At 43.5% G+C, this 14,188-nt stretch overlaps 1 protein-coding gene across 2 annotated transcripts in view; it reads right to left on the bottom strand.

Moving 5' to 3' along the window:
• robo3 (roundabout, axon guidance receptor, homolog 3) overlaps positions 1 to 14,188 on the bottom strand; it is a gene marked incomplete at its 5' end in the record, with an annotated part of 178,181 nt that overhangs the window by 90,302 nt on the left and 73,691 nt on the right. The window lies entirely within an intron of this gene.

Below are 14,188 nucleotides of genomic sequence, written 5' to 3'. Positions count from 1 at the left end.
AGCTTCCGGTCCCGTTTTCAAAAATAAAGCTAGGATTTTCTAACGCGTTGCGACGCGTGAACGACTTTGTACCAATTTACATAAAGAAACTCAATCTATGATAAATAAATGAGAACACTGTTGTGATTTTGAGACAGTCACTATCACAGTCTTTTTCATTCCAAAAACAGACCCTTTGTAGCTAAGCACACATATGTATAGATGATACAACCTATTTTATTAATGCCCAGACACGCGACACTCATTGGGAACGTAGGAACGTTTTTTTTTATCATCTTATTGATTACAGTTTTGTGGTCCTACACGTGCTCATTTGTTATTGTTCCAATTGTGTCTCCATATTATCGCCCTGTGGTATTATGTTGAAGGCACACTCACAACGCCTCCGGTTTGTTCTGGTTTAACTCTGTGCAGCTTCACCAGCCCAACACCAATCTCTTAAAGGGCCAGCACACTCGAAACACCAAAACTGGTCACGAATCCTAAAGACTATCCATAGTATTTATATACATAAAACATGTTTACAATAAAATACGATATACGTCTCACTAAATTCAGGAAGCCTACAGATTTGTACTAATCAAATGCTGTTTTCCTGTATTCTCCCAATAAACTAAATCAATTTAGGTTCAAACCACATAGCCTATAGAGTGGTCTCCTGTGACGTCACAGTTTAGCTGTCGGCCATGTTGGAGTACACACAAAGCCACTGGCATGCACGGCTGAGTCGCATAACCTATCGATCATGGTGAACTTTTGTGCTGTCTTTGGTTGTGGCAGCAGAGCTGATAGAGACAAGAAATCATTATTTCATTTGCCAGCGGTCATTACACATCAAGGAAATGACACGAAGGAGCTATCCAAGCGACGTCGCGAGAAATGGCTGTCACGCATCTCTCGAGATATAAAGGAATGGAATTTGGCGTACACTAGAGTATGTGCGGATCACTTTATAAGTGGTCAGTGATTTTATTTACAAATTCGTTTGTGAACAGTATTTAATAAAGGAAATATAAATTAAACTTGGACATGAGAAGGTTACCGAAGCTTCATCGGCCCGTGACAGCAGTCGGTACCAGAGACGTGTCGAGCGTGTACAACAGGCGAAACACATAGATGCAGCCTCAGCATTGCTTGATATGAGTTTAACATCATATATATATATATATATATATATATATATATGTGTGTGTGGGGGGGGGTGAAGTTAGGGGTTAGTTTAAAGTGAATTCCTACACACACGCACACAATGACGTTCATGTACAATGTAAACAAACACACGTGTCTGTTTGCACTGAGTAAACATTGAATATTGCTAAATATCGGACCAGATCTGGATATATTTACCCTTCCAATGACGAGATGAGAATTCTCGACGACCGTTTCTTTGACGTCTCGGACCCATCCACTGACGAACTGATTATAAGCGTCGAGCCCTTTGTAGCACTCCAACTCGTCTTTTGTGTAAGGACTCGGGGTGTTCACGAGATACGTGTAGATGTTGGCGTAGTTTACCGATGGAAGATAAGTAGGATCGGCACTGAAACCATCTGCACTCATCGTATAGGGATCTAAATTACCAATAACCTTCAATTTGGCCAGGTAGCGAACCTTTGATGCACTATCCAGTGATTCAAAGTATGGGATTTTCGCCGCACTTCCTTGTTTACTCGCCGCCATGTAGGATCTGTATGTACTCCAACATGGCGGACAGACCTCGTAACTAAGGAGATCGTGACGTCGGCGAGACCACTCTATACTTGTACGTTGCTGTATTATATTAATGCCTTCTTTATTTCAATTTGGCCACATGTTTACAGCCCTCTCATGTGCTCTCATGGTTAACTGGGGTTGAATGGTCACCTGGGTCATAATAGATTTGATGTTCACTTCTCTTAAATGCTGTAAAAGTGTTCAATCTCTGGGAGGTGACATGGAAGAGACACACAACTATAACCACCATCATAGGCTGTAGCAGCATCTTGTATATTTGAATCATTTGGAGTCTGAATATGAATATGTTCATGCTAACCCTTTCACAACATAACATAACATAACATATAATCCTATTTGGCTTTCCAGGAAATGTGACAGGTGGCTTTATATTTCTACTTGGATTAAATATGTTGAGGAACAACCTAATTTAATTGAAGTCACACAATTCAATGTGGTGCAAATGTCAACATTTATCTCAAAGCTGTTATCTAACCACAGAGGCATAAGTTATGTTGGCGGCAGTATGAATCCAAATGCAAATTTGTTCTGAAAGACCTTTGATCGTGCCGGCTGTGGTGCTATGTATACAAATCAGCCGACGGAAATCACTCAGGCACCGGGAGATACAAACAAACCCCACACACCACTGCAAAATGTCAGTATTTATCTGAGCGCAGGCTTTGCCTGCTCTTGATGGAAAGCGAAAAGCAATATTACATGTGCCAGGAGATACGGCAAACTGCAGCCAATGAGACTTGACATACAGAGAGCCATGCTTCTGCAATGAAGCAATACGGAGTGATTGGGTAGAGTGCTGTTAAGCTGAATAAATATTAGGGGTCAGACAGACCTAGTAAACACTCAGCTCTTGACATTTATAGAAATGCATTGGATGGTGGTATGCATCAAGGGGCACATACTGAGCTGAGATTTTGCACATTCTGTCTCACGTGGCTCCTGACATCGGGTGAAAAAGGAATGATTCCACACCACTAAAGCCTCAGAGCCTGTTGTAGAGGGCTGACCATAAATACTCACAGGGAACCAAGCGGGGCTTAAACACCCCCGATATTACTTTCATGTTTTATGCATGTACATGTTTAATTTAATTGCAGAAACTGATTAATTGAGCATCGCTCTGTGATTGAATAAAACATGAAGAGGTCCTCCACTAACTGCATTTCCGCTCGCCTGTGACTGATGCCGCTACCACGGTGTCTTCGTCAAACGTTTGGCGAAGCTGTCAGTGGAATCAAGCACTCCATGAATTTAGACTAATTATCCACATTAGGTGCTGAATTACAGTGACAGCCCATCAGAGGGGTTTGCTGCTGTGCTGCACACTTGCAGCTGAGCCATAGATCATAGAATTATGCTCTCTCCATACACAAAGGCTTGGTTTTATGAAGTGCATTTTTTTGCCATTCATTTGAATGTATTGCAAAGGCCTTCAGCTTTCGGGAAATGCAGCATTAAAGCATTTCCTGGCAGCACTATGAAAAGACAAGCTCCTCTATGATGTATGGAGTCTCATTCATCTGAACGGTTCGGACGGTCACTGACTTTTCCTTTGCTTAGCTCATCTTTTACACATCAACGTTTGAAGTCAAATGCTGAAATTTAAAAGTGATAAATGGGAAGAATTGGATGATCAAGTCTTTGCTGAAACAGCATTTGAAAGCTTTAAAGATATATTACATTAATGCAACTAATTTCCACAGAGACAGCCAACATTTAACATGAAAGAAGCAAATATCAACATGTGTGTCTTCACTTTCAGCAGAAACTTGTGTTCTTTGCGTAACACAGTGGGCAACCGGGCTTCTGATGTGAATAAACCAACGGCCATAATAGAATGTCGACTGTGATGTATGCCTGACCTCTGGATTGGGTATTTGTTTTGGCCGAGCGTGCTGCCGCTAGAAGTTATTTCATTATTCCACCGTTAAGAGTTGATTCAATGCTTTTATGAAAGTAAAGAGCAATATCAAGAGTCTACTTTCTCCTCACAAATCAAATTCAATCGCCATGGAGACAACGTGAGCAGCTTGTTAACTTCTTACACACATCTCTCTTTGCATGTCGGCCCCCAAAATAATGAAAGGAAACGGAGTGATTGCAGAGGTGTTTATTTAAGATGAGGCCGTCTTATTGCCGTATAGTGACGTCATTGTTATCTGATGCTCCTTATGCAGAAGCCACAGTATTGTTCTATCATTTAAAGGAGAAATAATGTCACAAAGTGGTCAGCAGGTGCTTTAAGTAGCTCTTCAGAGAAGACATATTCTTGAAAAAGAACATTTCTATTTGCTTGATGATTTTCCTGAGTAGGTCACACCTGTAGCTCCATGATTCATAAACTGTTTCCTGTTCTGGGATACAAATGAGACGCACGTCCCCCTTGAAGGTGTTCATTAAATTAAAAAGGCATGGTTGTGTTCATGCATTACTTCTTTGTGGTTTTAAAAAAAGCCTCTTATTTTCTTGTGTAGATGATGAGTGGTGTGTGTGTGTGTGTGTGTGTGTGTGTTCTCTCTCAAAGGATGATTTGTGATTGGATGTAAGAGGTGGACGTTGTCACTGTGATGTCACTTATTCTTTTGTGGACTGCCGTTTTGAAGCCTCCGGTTTGTCATTTTTGGCCGTCGCCAACCAGAATTGGCACAAGAGGGTGGAGCTAAGTACAACTGAATGCTGAATAAGACTATTTTCAGGCAACCAAAATCTTTTTTTGGTAACAAATGTGCTATAACATTTCCTATAGTGTGCATCAAGGTAGAGCCTCAGGCAGTAACCCGCACATGAACATAACGTTATAGAACAGCGGTGTTGGGCTCTGACCATGTGGCTTAAACATGTGCTGTGGACAAAGAAAATCAGGCCTTAACTTTTTCAAGCAAAGGTCTCATCCTGATTTGTAGTTGATAAGAGCAAAGGGATTTCACACTAGGGTGTGAATTCCCCCCCCCCCCCCAAATAACCATGGTAACCGCTGCAATCTCATTGGCCGAAGGCCAAGAGACCCCAGGACCCCTGTGGTTCAACCACTGTCCAACAAAAGTGCCTGCAGATCACACCTCCTTGCTTTCCCCCTTCGACCTCGGTTGAGTTAGGGAGCACACACCGCTCTCTTCGTAAGAACCCCCCCTGTCCAGGCCACAGAGAATCCAGCTTTTTCCCGTCGACCTCGGTTGAGACAGGGAGCACACAACTCTCTCTCTTCGCCCGGACCTTCGTCCTGGACGCATGAAGACACATCGGCCTCTCCTCCCCCCCCTCCAGCACGACGAGGCCACGAGGAAGCAACGGCCCTTCAACCCTACTCAAACCCTGACAAGCCGTTTCGCTGGATGAAACAGCCCGCGATAACGAATCTGCTTCAGCGATCAGTTCAGCGCTTTTTGCTCCTTTTTCTTTTGGTGCACACATTCCGGCGAAGGAAAGACGACAACGCCTCCCTCCTTCACCGACGATTCCCGGTAAGACGCACGGACCACGCCGTCAGCCGAAGTTAGATCACCCTCCCTGCCGCGAGGACAGATCACGTCTGCGTTTGCTCCAGAGCGAGCTGCGCCACGACAGACCGAAACAGCGCCAGCTCAACGCCGCGCTGTAAGCAGCCCCCCCCCCCTGTCCCCCTTCCCGACGAGGAAGACGGACCACTTTGCCACAAACACTTCCACGTTGCAACGAAGCATCTACAAGTAAGATTCTTGGCATTTGGGCATAGCTTAGCTTAAATTAACTTAAATTTAATTCAGGCCATTCATTTATATGTTGATATTCCCGTGTTTTTGTGTGTTTAAATTACTGTCGCGTGATATTGAGGTATTACGCAATCATTACGGCGCAGAGAAGCGCCGCTGTATTTGTGTATCAACTATGACTGTTTCTTTGGGATTATTTTCATTCATTGTCTTCCACTCCGTGTGGAAGTTCTCTTTTCATTAACTCGACTCGGTGAGTGAGCTGAGGTGCGTGGTTTATCACGGCATAAGTTACCGGCAGTTCAAAGACGACAGCGGTATATTTATGCATGATAGAACCAGCAAGCAGGCTCCCTACCACATCGCACGCCGAAGCGTGATTCACTTCGAGTTCTCGCTCCTTTTTTCTCTTTCCTCCTTTCACGAAACACACACACATACAGCAGCCTAACTGCCATTTTGGTCCGCGTCACTCGACTCCGCCATCTTTGTAGTTTGTAGCTGTAGTTCTTAAGGCCCCTCCCCTTTGGCCAGCGTCACTCGACGCCGCCATCTTTGTAGTCTTTAGCGTAGCTGTAAGACTCCTTCCTGTTCACCCACAGACACACACACACACATACACACACAGACATACACCCTCATCCATTTTATTCATTCTTTAGTTTAGGCATATAAAATTGTATGATAACGTTTGTTGGTTGCAATATTAATTGATTTGATCATTTATTATTTTGATTTAATAAACTCTGTTATACTTTAAGGAGCAGTCGTCTGTGATTACTTGTGCATATGTATTTGATAAGACTGTATGTAGTAGCCTGTGCTCGAACTTAAAACCTTCACTGTCACTGAATGTATAGTCATACGCAGACTATTGACATTATGAGTGACTACTAATTATGAGACTTAGTTTTATCGTTTGGTTATTGGTCCCTGTTCGCAGGGTGGTGCCCCGTTTATATTAATAATCATTAATAATTGTTACATACATCAATAATTCTATTGATGTCAAGAATTCAGTTTCTTAAATGCTGATAACCCAAACACGCTCCTTTAGATCCCAACAGCGGTGAATGAAAAAAGAAACAATATTTTCTTCATGAAAGGTAGAATTGCCTGAAATGAGCAATGTTGTGTGATTAAATGATAGGGCATAGTGCTAAAGAGCCCACATCATCAGTAACGCAGAAGTCCATGCTTTAGAGAAGGAATGTGGATACGTCATGGCCAAAACGCTGTTATAAAGAAGCCTCAAATCTCAAAACACAATGGTCGTCTTGTTCGCTGCAGGAAAGCGAACAAGCTTCTTTTGTCCTCACAACACCATATACAATTATATACTGCTCTGCCCACAAATAAATAGCCAACATCCGTCACCAGGAACACTTCCTTCCTGGGTATAAATCATGTTTAACTTGTAGGAACAACAGTGATGCAGCTCTGATACTGCTGGGAGAATTCAAGAGGCAATTTTGCATGCTTACAATTAGAGCTGGAAAAGTTGAGACGGGGGAAGAAAAGTCCTCCTGGTGTATAAGCACCCACGGCTATTAATGTCAAAGATTAGCTTTCTGTGAAATCATTTCATACAGTAAACATGCAAGATAACGTGTGCAAATACTGCCTTTTAGTTGCACAAACCTTGAACTCTGATTTGCACCTCGACGTGTTCAACAGTGAATGCTCATCTTTGAGGAACCGTTGCAATGGCCGCATGGCTGACCGTGAAGGAGCATTTATTACGTGGTCACTGCAACATGGCCTAAAGCTTGAGGCAGAAAATAACAAGATAGCATCAACAGCATACATCATACAGCACTGAGCATAATGCACGTGTCCCTATCTGATGGCAGCAGAGCATGGATAATAACTCATTGGGTCTGTTGCTTGCAATGTTGGTTGGCCAACCTATTATTCTTATCATATAAATATATATATATATATATATATATATATATATATATATATTCCATTCTATGAAACATAAGCAATGTTCCCTAGGAATGCCATTGAATGCGTATCACCTGTGTCTTCCTCCCACCATCATTACTGGTAATGAGAGCCCTATATGTCTGCACCTTATTTTGACCCAGAGCTGGTAATGGGAGGAGGCTCCAGTGAATGGATTCTATTATAGATGAATTGATTAAGCGGGTGGTGCTCCGTGATGACAATATATCTCTTTATTGATCTGCCTTTCAATGAGATTGGCTGTTACCCAACCTCCCTGAGGGATGGAGAGAGGAGAAGGGGTTGGGGGGGAAGAAAATAAGAGGGGGAGAGAAGGAGAAGGTAAAGCAGGGATATTTAGGGAGGGATTCATTTCCTGTTTCTCTCGCTGGCTTCCCTCAGCTTGGACCCAGTCCCACGGTATGAAATATGAGCGATCCGACAGGCTGCATTCAGGCTGGAGTCCTCTGTCACATGATATCATCTTATTTCTCGCCATGTTTCCTTCACACTCTCTCCTCTGGTCTCATTATATAAGAATCCACCTCTCTAACTCCCCCCTCCCTCACCGACACCTCTTTGTCTTTCCCGTTTCTCCATAATGAGGGGCCCCCTATTCATTTTGGGGCTCTGAAGCGAGACGCGCCCTCTCTCCCCTCCCACCCTCCACCTCCACCTCCACCACACTCTCTGGAAATCTGCGAAATTGATATGAGTGTATGAAGACAGAGTGGGCCGGGCGTCCCCGTCTGTTTTCCAACACACATCATGATGAGGAGGGCAGATTGGAGTGTCAAAGGCGACATTAACCTCTTGTCTATCTTCCGGGGTTTCAACCATTCAACTGGTTTCATCCACTGATTGTATGTTGTAATGAGAGGGGATTACATTTGGCACGCACACTGTAAGCTCCATGGATCTCACTCTGAAGACAGCAGTTGAGTGGGTTGCCAATAATGGAAATGAAAGGGGGCTGAGTTGGGTGAGGAAAATGGTTATTTTGAATGTCGAACCACAATTTAGCATTTTATGACTTGGCTGTCTTTTGAGTTGGCTGGACGATGAGGGCATGGAGGAATCCTGAATATGTTTTCATTGGTCCTGGGCCAGAGGAGCTTCAGTGCACCTTGGAATACATAACAGTAGTGGTGTCACTCTACAATCTGACTTAATTGTTCACTTGGGGTTCGTTAGTAACACCGATGGCGTGCGCTTTAAAGCGTTTGATCTTTTTTAACTCTCTAATTTCTTGACCAGCATTGTTTGTTACACGTAGTGGCTTCTCAGTGGTTTTCAAAGCCCAACAGTTTTAGCATCAAAATGGTATTTCCTTCAGACATTCTAAAAGCGTTCTCCCACATGATCTGCCCGAGGTTTCTGCATGATGCCGCATACATTTTCAGTATATACATCCTGAGAGTCGGTAACTTAGATGGTGGTTGACATGCTCTCAAGCAGACAGGAGCACTGGCACGGAAGCCAAGCAATGTACTGCTGTCGCCACGTTTTGATCCCAAAGTCACAAATAACATAACAAGCTTTGTTATGGAGTTTTGTGGCATTGAAGTGAGCGACATAACAAAGTGGTGAAGAAATTCTAAATATAGCGCACACACAATTTTTTTAGGAGCTAAAATATGGTTTCCTTATGCTTCCATCCACAGCCGCTTTACCTCGCCGCCATGACAGCCCTTTCCGGCGGGGAACTGAAGCTGGTCTATTGCTCTCTTCAAAGCCACAAGACCACATTCATAAAAACAGTATTTTCAGCTTGCAGAACACAGGAATCTACACACAACCCCACTTCAAATAATCGGGACTGACCATTTCAGTTTCACCTTTTCAAACTTAGCACAACTAACCTAGATTCAGCTCGTGTTAGCTTTCACAGTAAAGATTAGCTTACTGGTATTTGGCATTTGAAAACCGCCAATGGACCCGTCCTTTATAACAACCGATGTTCACATGTACCTCGCAAAGCAACGTCTTGTGATGTAACAACAATTCCAAAAATATTTCCAAATCAGTGGTCACTGAAAGTGTAGGCTAACTAACAACCTTAATTTGAATGTCACTATCCCGAGGCAAACAGAAGAGAGCAGCGAATGTTTGTGCAATAACAGTAATCCTATCCCGAATACAGCAGCCCTGCAACAAAGAACACCTTTGTAAAGGTCAGCTTTTGTTGGAGCTGTGACAGTGAGGTGTTTCTTTAGCTACAGGTTGTAGTTCCATTCTTTAGGACATCTTAACAACACACTGGGCACAGAACAAAACTGGGACAAAATTGTCTCTGTCTCATCCTCGGACAATACAATCTTCACAAAGGTAGTATTTGGTGAATGGCTGCCGTATTGCATGACATTCTACAGGAAGTCATGTTATTGTGTACGCCCCCTCGCAGTTTCTGGCAGAAGATGTGCATCTTCTTTCTAAATAGCCTTCTTCTCAGGCACCAAGTGGTGTCAGGACGGAGGGTCAGAGTACACTACCGGCTGCCACACTGCGCTGCTCTGTAATTTAGCCTCCTCTTCCCCCACCCCGCAGAGCTGCCATCCGTTCCTTTCCTCAGAGATGAAATGACTCTTCCAATTCTCCCAGTCCGCTCTGCGGAGGAGGGGCGGCGGTGGCAATTACAGCCCTCCCTCCAGCATACACACACACACACACACGCACGCACGCACACACACACACACACACACACACACACACACACACACACACACACACACACACACACACACACACACACACACACACACACACACACACACACACACACACACACACACACACACACTCTGACAAAGCTTCCAGGGAGCCAGAACAAAATTGTCTCTCCCCTCTCTCTCACCTGGCATTAACAGGCAGCCCTGGCCTTTCACACAAGCTATTACGTCGTGTGACAGGAGTCATTCAAGCCGAGCAGTTAGTCGGCCTGCCTGTATTTTCTGAAAGAATATATAGAATGCCACCGGTAAGAGTGGAAAGAAAAGGCACTGATCAGTTAACGTGTTCTCCAACCGGTGAAGACATTGTGATTATTTCGTTGCATACGCAGCATGCAAAGAGTTTACTCACCCAAAGCATACCTGGTCACATTTCTATATAATAGCATTACAAAAAGCTGATTCCTGTGACGGGATCTGCTGCAGGCTTTCTCAGAATGTGATGGGGAAGCCACATGAAATCAAAAGATGAGGACAGCATCTGTGAGATGGAAATCGGAAGAGAGATTGCTGCCCGATATTCGCCATTTCATACCCATGTTTCATCATATCAACTTCCTGTGAGCAATTATCTCACACACACACACACACACACACAGTTCAGACAATGCCATGTTTTCAACATTGATTGCAAACAGAAAACACCAGAAGCTTTTGTCTCCTGCATTTAATTTGACCCCATCTCATCGGCCCCCCCACTGAGAGGTAAGCTAATATTCTGTTATTACGTTAGCGGTGCTTGGTGCAAAATAGCCCATTATATTTTCCAGGACAGAGCTGTTGTGTCTGGCAAACCAGGACAGGGAAAGTAATCACACGATGAATATCCACAGCCAGCTCATTTGTAGTATTGAAAATGGATCTAATAAAGCAAAAGCAGAGATGGTCTCACTTCAATGGGAGATGGCAGTAAATGGCGAGATACTGACGCTCAATAACGCAGTAGTTTATCGAAAGATAGGAACCTTTTCATAGAACCAGCCACACCTTAAATGTGGTAAGAGTCACATTCATGAAAGCATATCTGGTCGTTTGTGCAGTAATTCTGCTTTGAATTTCAAGGTAACATATTTCTCCTTTTTTTATGTGCCCCTATATTAAGCACTGTGAAGTTGTGTTTAAGGTCAGCAATACTTGAGCTTGATCTTTTGTATGTTTCTCTCAATTAGACAGACAGACAGACAGATGGATCGATAGGCAGATAGATAAATAGACTGACATGTATTTATTGGAGCGAACCACCTCGACATCCATGTCCTTATTATTGCACGTTTCAACACGGTAAACAGAGCTCAAATAAATGCTGGTACATCTCAGCCCTGAACGCAGTCTGACAGGCCTGACTCTAAACCCACCAACACAACTACAGTCTGACTGGGCACTACTCAGCTACCGGCTTAACGGACAGATAGCCAGCATTGTCTGATGTGCATTCACTGTGGTGCTGCGTGTTCCCAACATCATATATGTGAGATCTGTCTCTCTCTCTCTCATCCCATGTTCAAATGACGGCAACCTAATATTAAATCTGATGTTGTTCAAACAGATAAGCATCTGTGTACATGTAAGCTAAGTGCATGTTACACTGGGGGTTGGATGGCTCGGGGTGCCACAGACGACAATCCTTTAGTTCTGAAAAGTAAAGCCGATGTGCAAGTGTGTTAAAGCTGCATTCTCTCTAGTGTCCACCAGGGGGCGACTCCTCTGGTTGTATAGAAGTCTATGAGAAAATGACTACTTCTCTCTTGATTTATTACCTCAGTAAACATTGGTGTTAATTTAGTAAATCATGGTCCATTTAGAGTCAAACAGACCATAAAGCAGGGGATGCTTTAGGGCGGGGCTACACAGTGATTGACAGGTCTCTACGTCGGTGTTGTCCGGTCTTGGAGTCAAATGAGAAAATGTATTATTTAGTGTTCGGTTGTGCTGAGCTCCATCCTCTCATATCACTTCTGGTTCTAAAGAAATGTGGATGGACAAAATGTCGAACCTGAGGCTTCAAAACTGTAGTCAATGTTAACGTCCACTTATTTACAGTCAGGGGTGCCATGACAAAAAGTATCCTTTGAATGGGTGCTAACAAAAGTTTTGGAACTACTGATAAATATGTAGAATACACCCGGCAACAGAGAAGAGAACATTGTGTAATGTCTTTCTGGTTAGCTTCGTTCCAAGAGTTTCACCTCAGCAGGGGAAATCCTTCTCACATAGTCATATGATGTTTGGGTTAAAATAGTTATTACTTGCTTGGTATCCATATAATATTTGAGTGAAAGTGAAGAAGTTAGAGCTGTTGTTTGAGCCTTGCATCCATTCACATAAAGCTGACTTCAGTAAACAGTAAAACAGTATGTTTCTCATGGTCTGGCTTAGAAACCGTGGACCGAAAAATGTGAGCAATTAATTACAGATAGACTGGATACAGCAATACTGTAATGAAGAGAGACACATGTAGTACCTACTTAGCTGAAATCAAACCTGTGAAACCTTGAGCTTCGTGTGTAAAAGAACCTAGCCGATAGAAGTTCTTCTACTGCTCTAGTGTGGATAACCCTAAAGGTCCCCTGAGGAGCTTTCTCTTTTTACACAGAGCTCCATTCCATGCCTCTCGGCGCTCTTCATAACACCTCCTCCCTCTGTCTGGCGTGTAAATGTAAAGAGTCCAGTGAAAAGTGGCACTGGCTTTCCTCCTCGACCCTCTTCGTAAACTGTCAGGGTTAAGCCTCATACCTCGAGGGGGAAAATGTGAGATGATGGGTGAGAGCCAAGTCCAAACACTCGCAGAGGTCGTGGAGAGGGGCGCAAAACATTCCACAGGGCTTAGTTACATCTAAGAGAGAGAGGGAAGGAGGGAGATACCTGGGGCCAGAGGGGCAGGGACCTGTGTCAGCGAGAGCGAGAGAGAATTGAGTAAACCCACCTGACAGCCTTGGTAAACAGTAAGAATAGGGAGAACATTTATCAACCAGGAGTGATTTGGGGCTGTATCAGGTGGTTGGACAGACTGCTGCAGGGATGATCTATTTTATAGGCCAACCAGGAAGTTAGCATCCCTCTGGTCCAAAAAGCCAATGGGATTTAGGATTATTGCAGAAAATAATCTCTGTGGCAGAGAAACGTTGATGATACTTACAGATACACTTCACAAATGAACACCACTTTTGTAATTGTTGAAGCGTAAATACATAATGCCAGAAGTAAGAAGCTAACGTTATTAATGCTAATATAAATCAACTCCACCACGGTCACATGACTTCATGTCTCCAGCACTGAGCTAAAGGAGGACTGGTGTTCCAGTGAGGACGCTGAGTCGTCTCATTCAGACACTTGTTATCAACCACCTCTTTTAAGACACGTAGAAGCTTCTAAATTCACCACATATTTACTGAGGTAGTTTAAGTCGAACAACAAATCTTTGAATTCTCTTCAGCTTCTTTGTGTTAACCACAGACCTTATTTCAGGTCTCCAGCCAAAAACACTTATTAATGATCATTTTTGTCTTTAACCGACTGATTTTAGGACTCATTCATGCAGCACTCCATTGATGTGAAACTGTTAGTGATTATAGATTGTGCAATTGTTTTGATTCTACTTTCCTTTATATATAATAACTAATAAATAACTGATAAGGTCAGGATCATTACATTTGTTGGGATGCTTTCATTCCCATAAAGACATTTGTTGTTGTGAATGTGGTCGGTATAAAAGTGGCAGTGCAGTGAGTCACACAAAGACACAAGGTACAACCATTAACACACACACACACACACACACACACACACACACACACACACACACACACACACACTGTCTTATCCTTTTCATCAGTGCCTCAGTGCAGCCTTTTCCCTCTCCATCAGCCCCCCCCCCCCATTGTCAGAGATGGCTTTATCCCTGTGAATGCAAGGACATTGCTTGGCTGCAGGCTAGGCAGCGATGCACCGAAAGAAAGCCCTGCCTAGATGATTTTGGCTTTCTCCCTCCTGGCAGGGTAGAAATCAAAATCCCTTGTCCGCTGAAAATGACTGCTGGATTACCTTTGTCTCCCAGCGGCCATGCTGTCAGAGCTAAACCGAGCCAAT

This window comes from Melanostigma gelatinosum, assembly GCF_949748355.1.
Source record: "Melanostigma gelatinosum genome assembly, chromosome: 14".
NCBI lineage: Eukaryota > Metazoa > Chordata > Actinopteri > Perciformes > Zoarcidae > Melanostigma > Melanostigma gelatinosum.
This window is presented reverse-complemented; position numbering and strand designations above follow the sequence as displayed.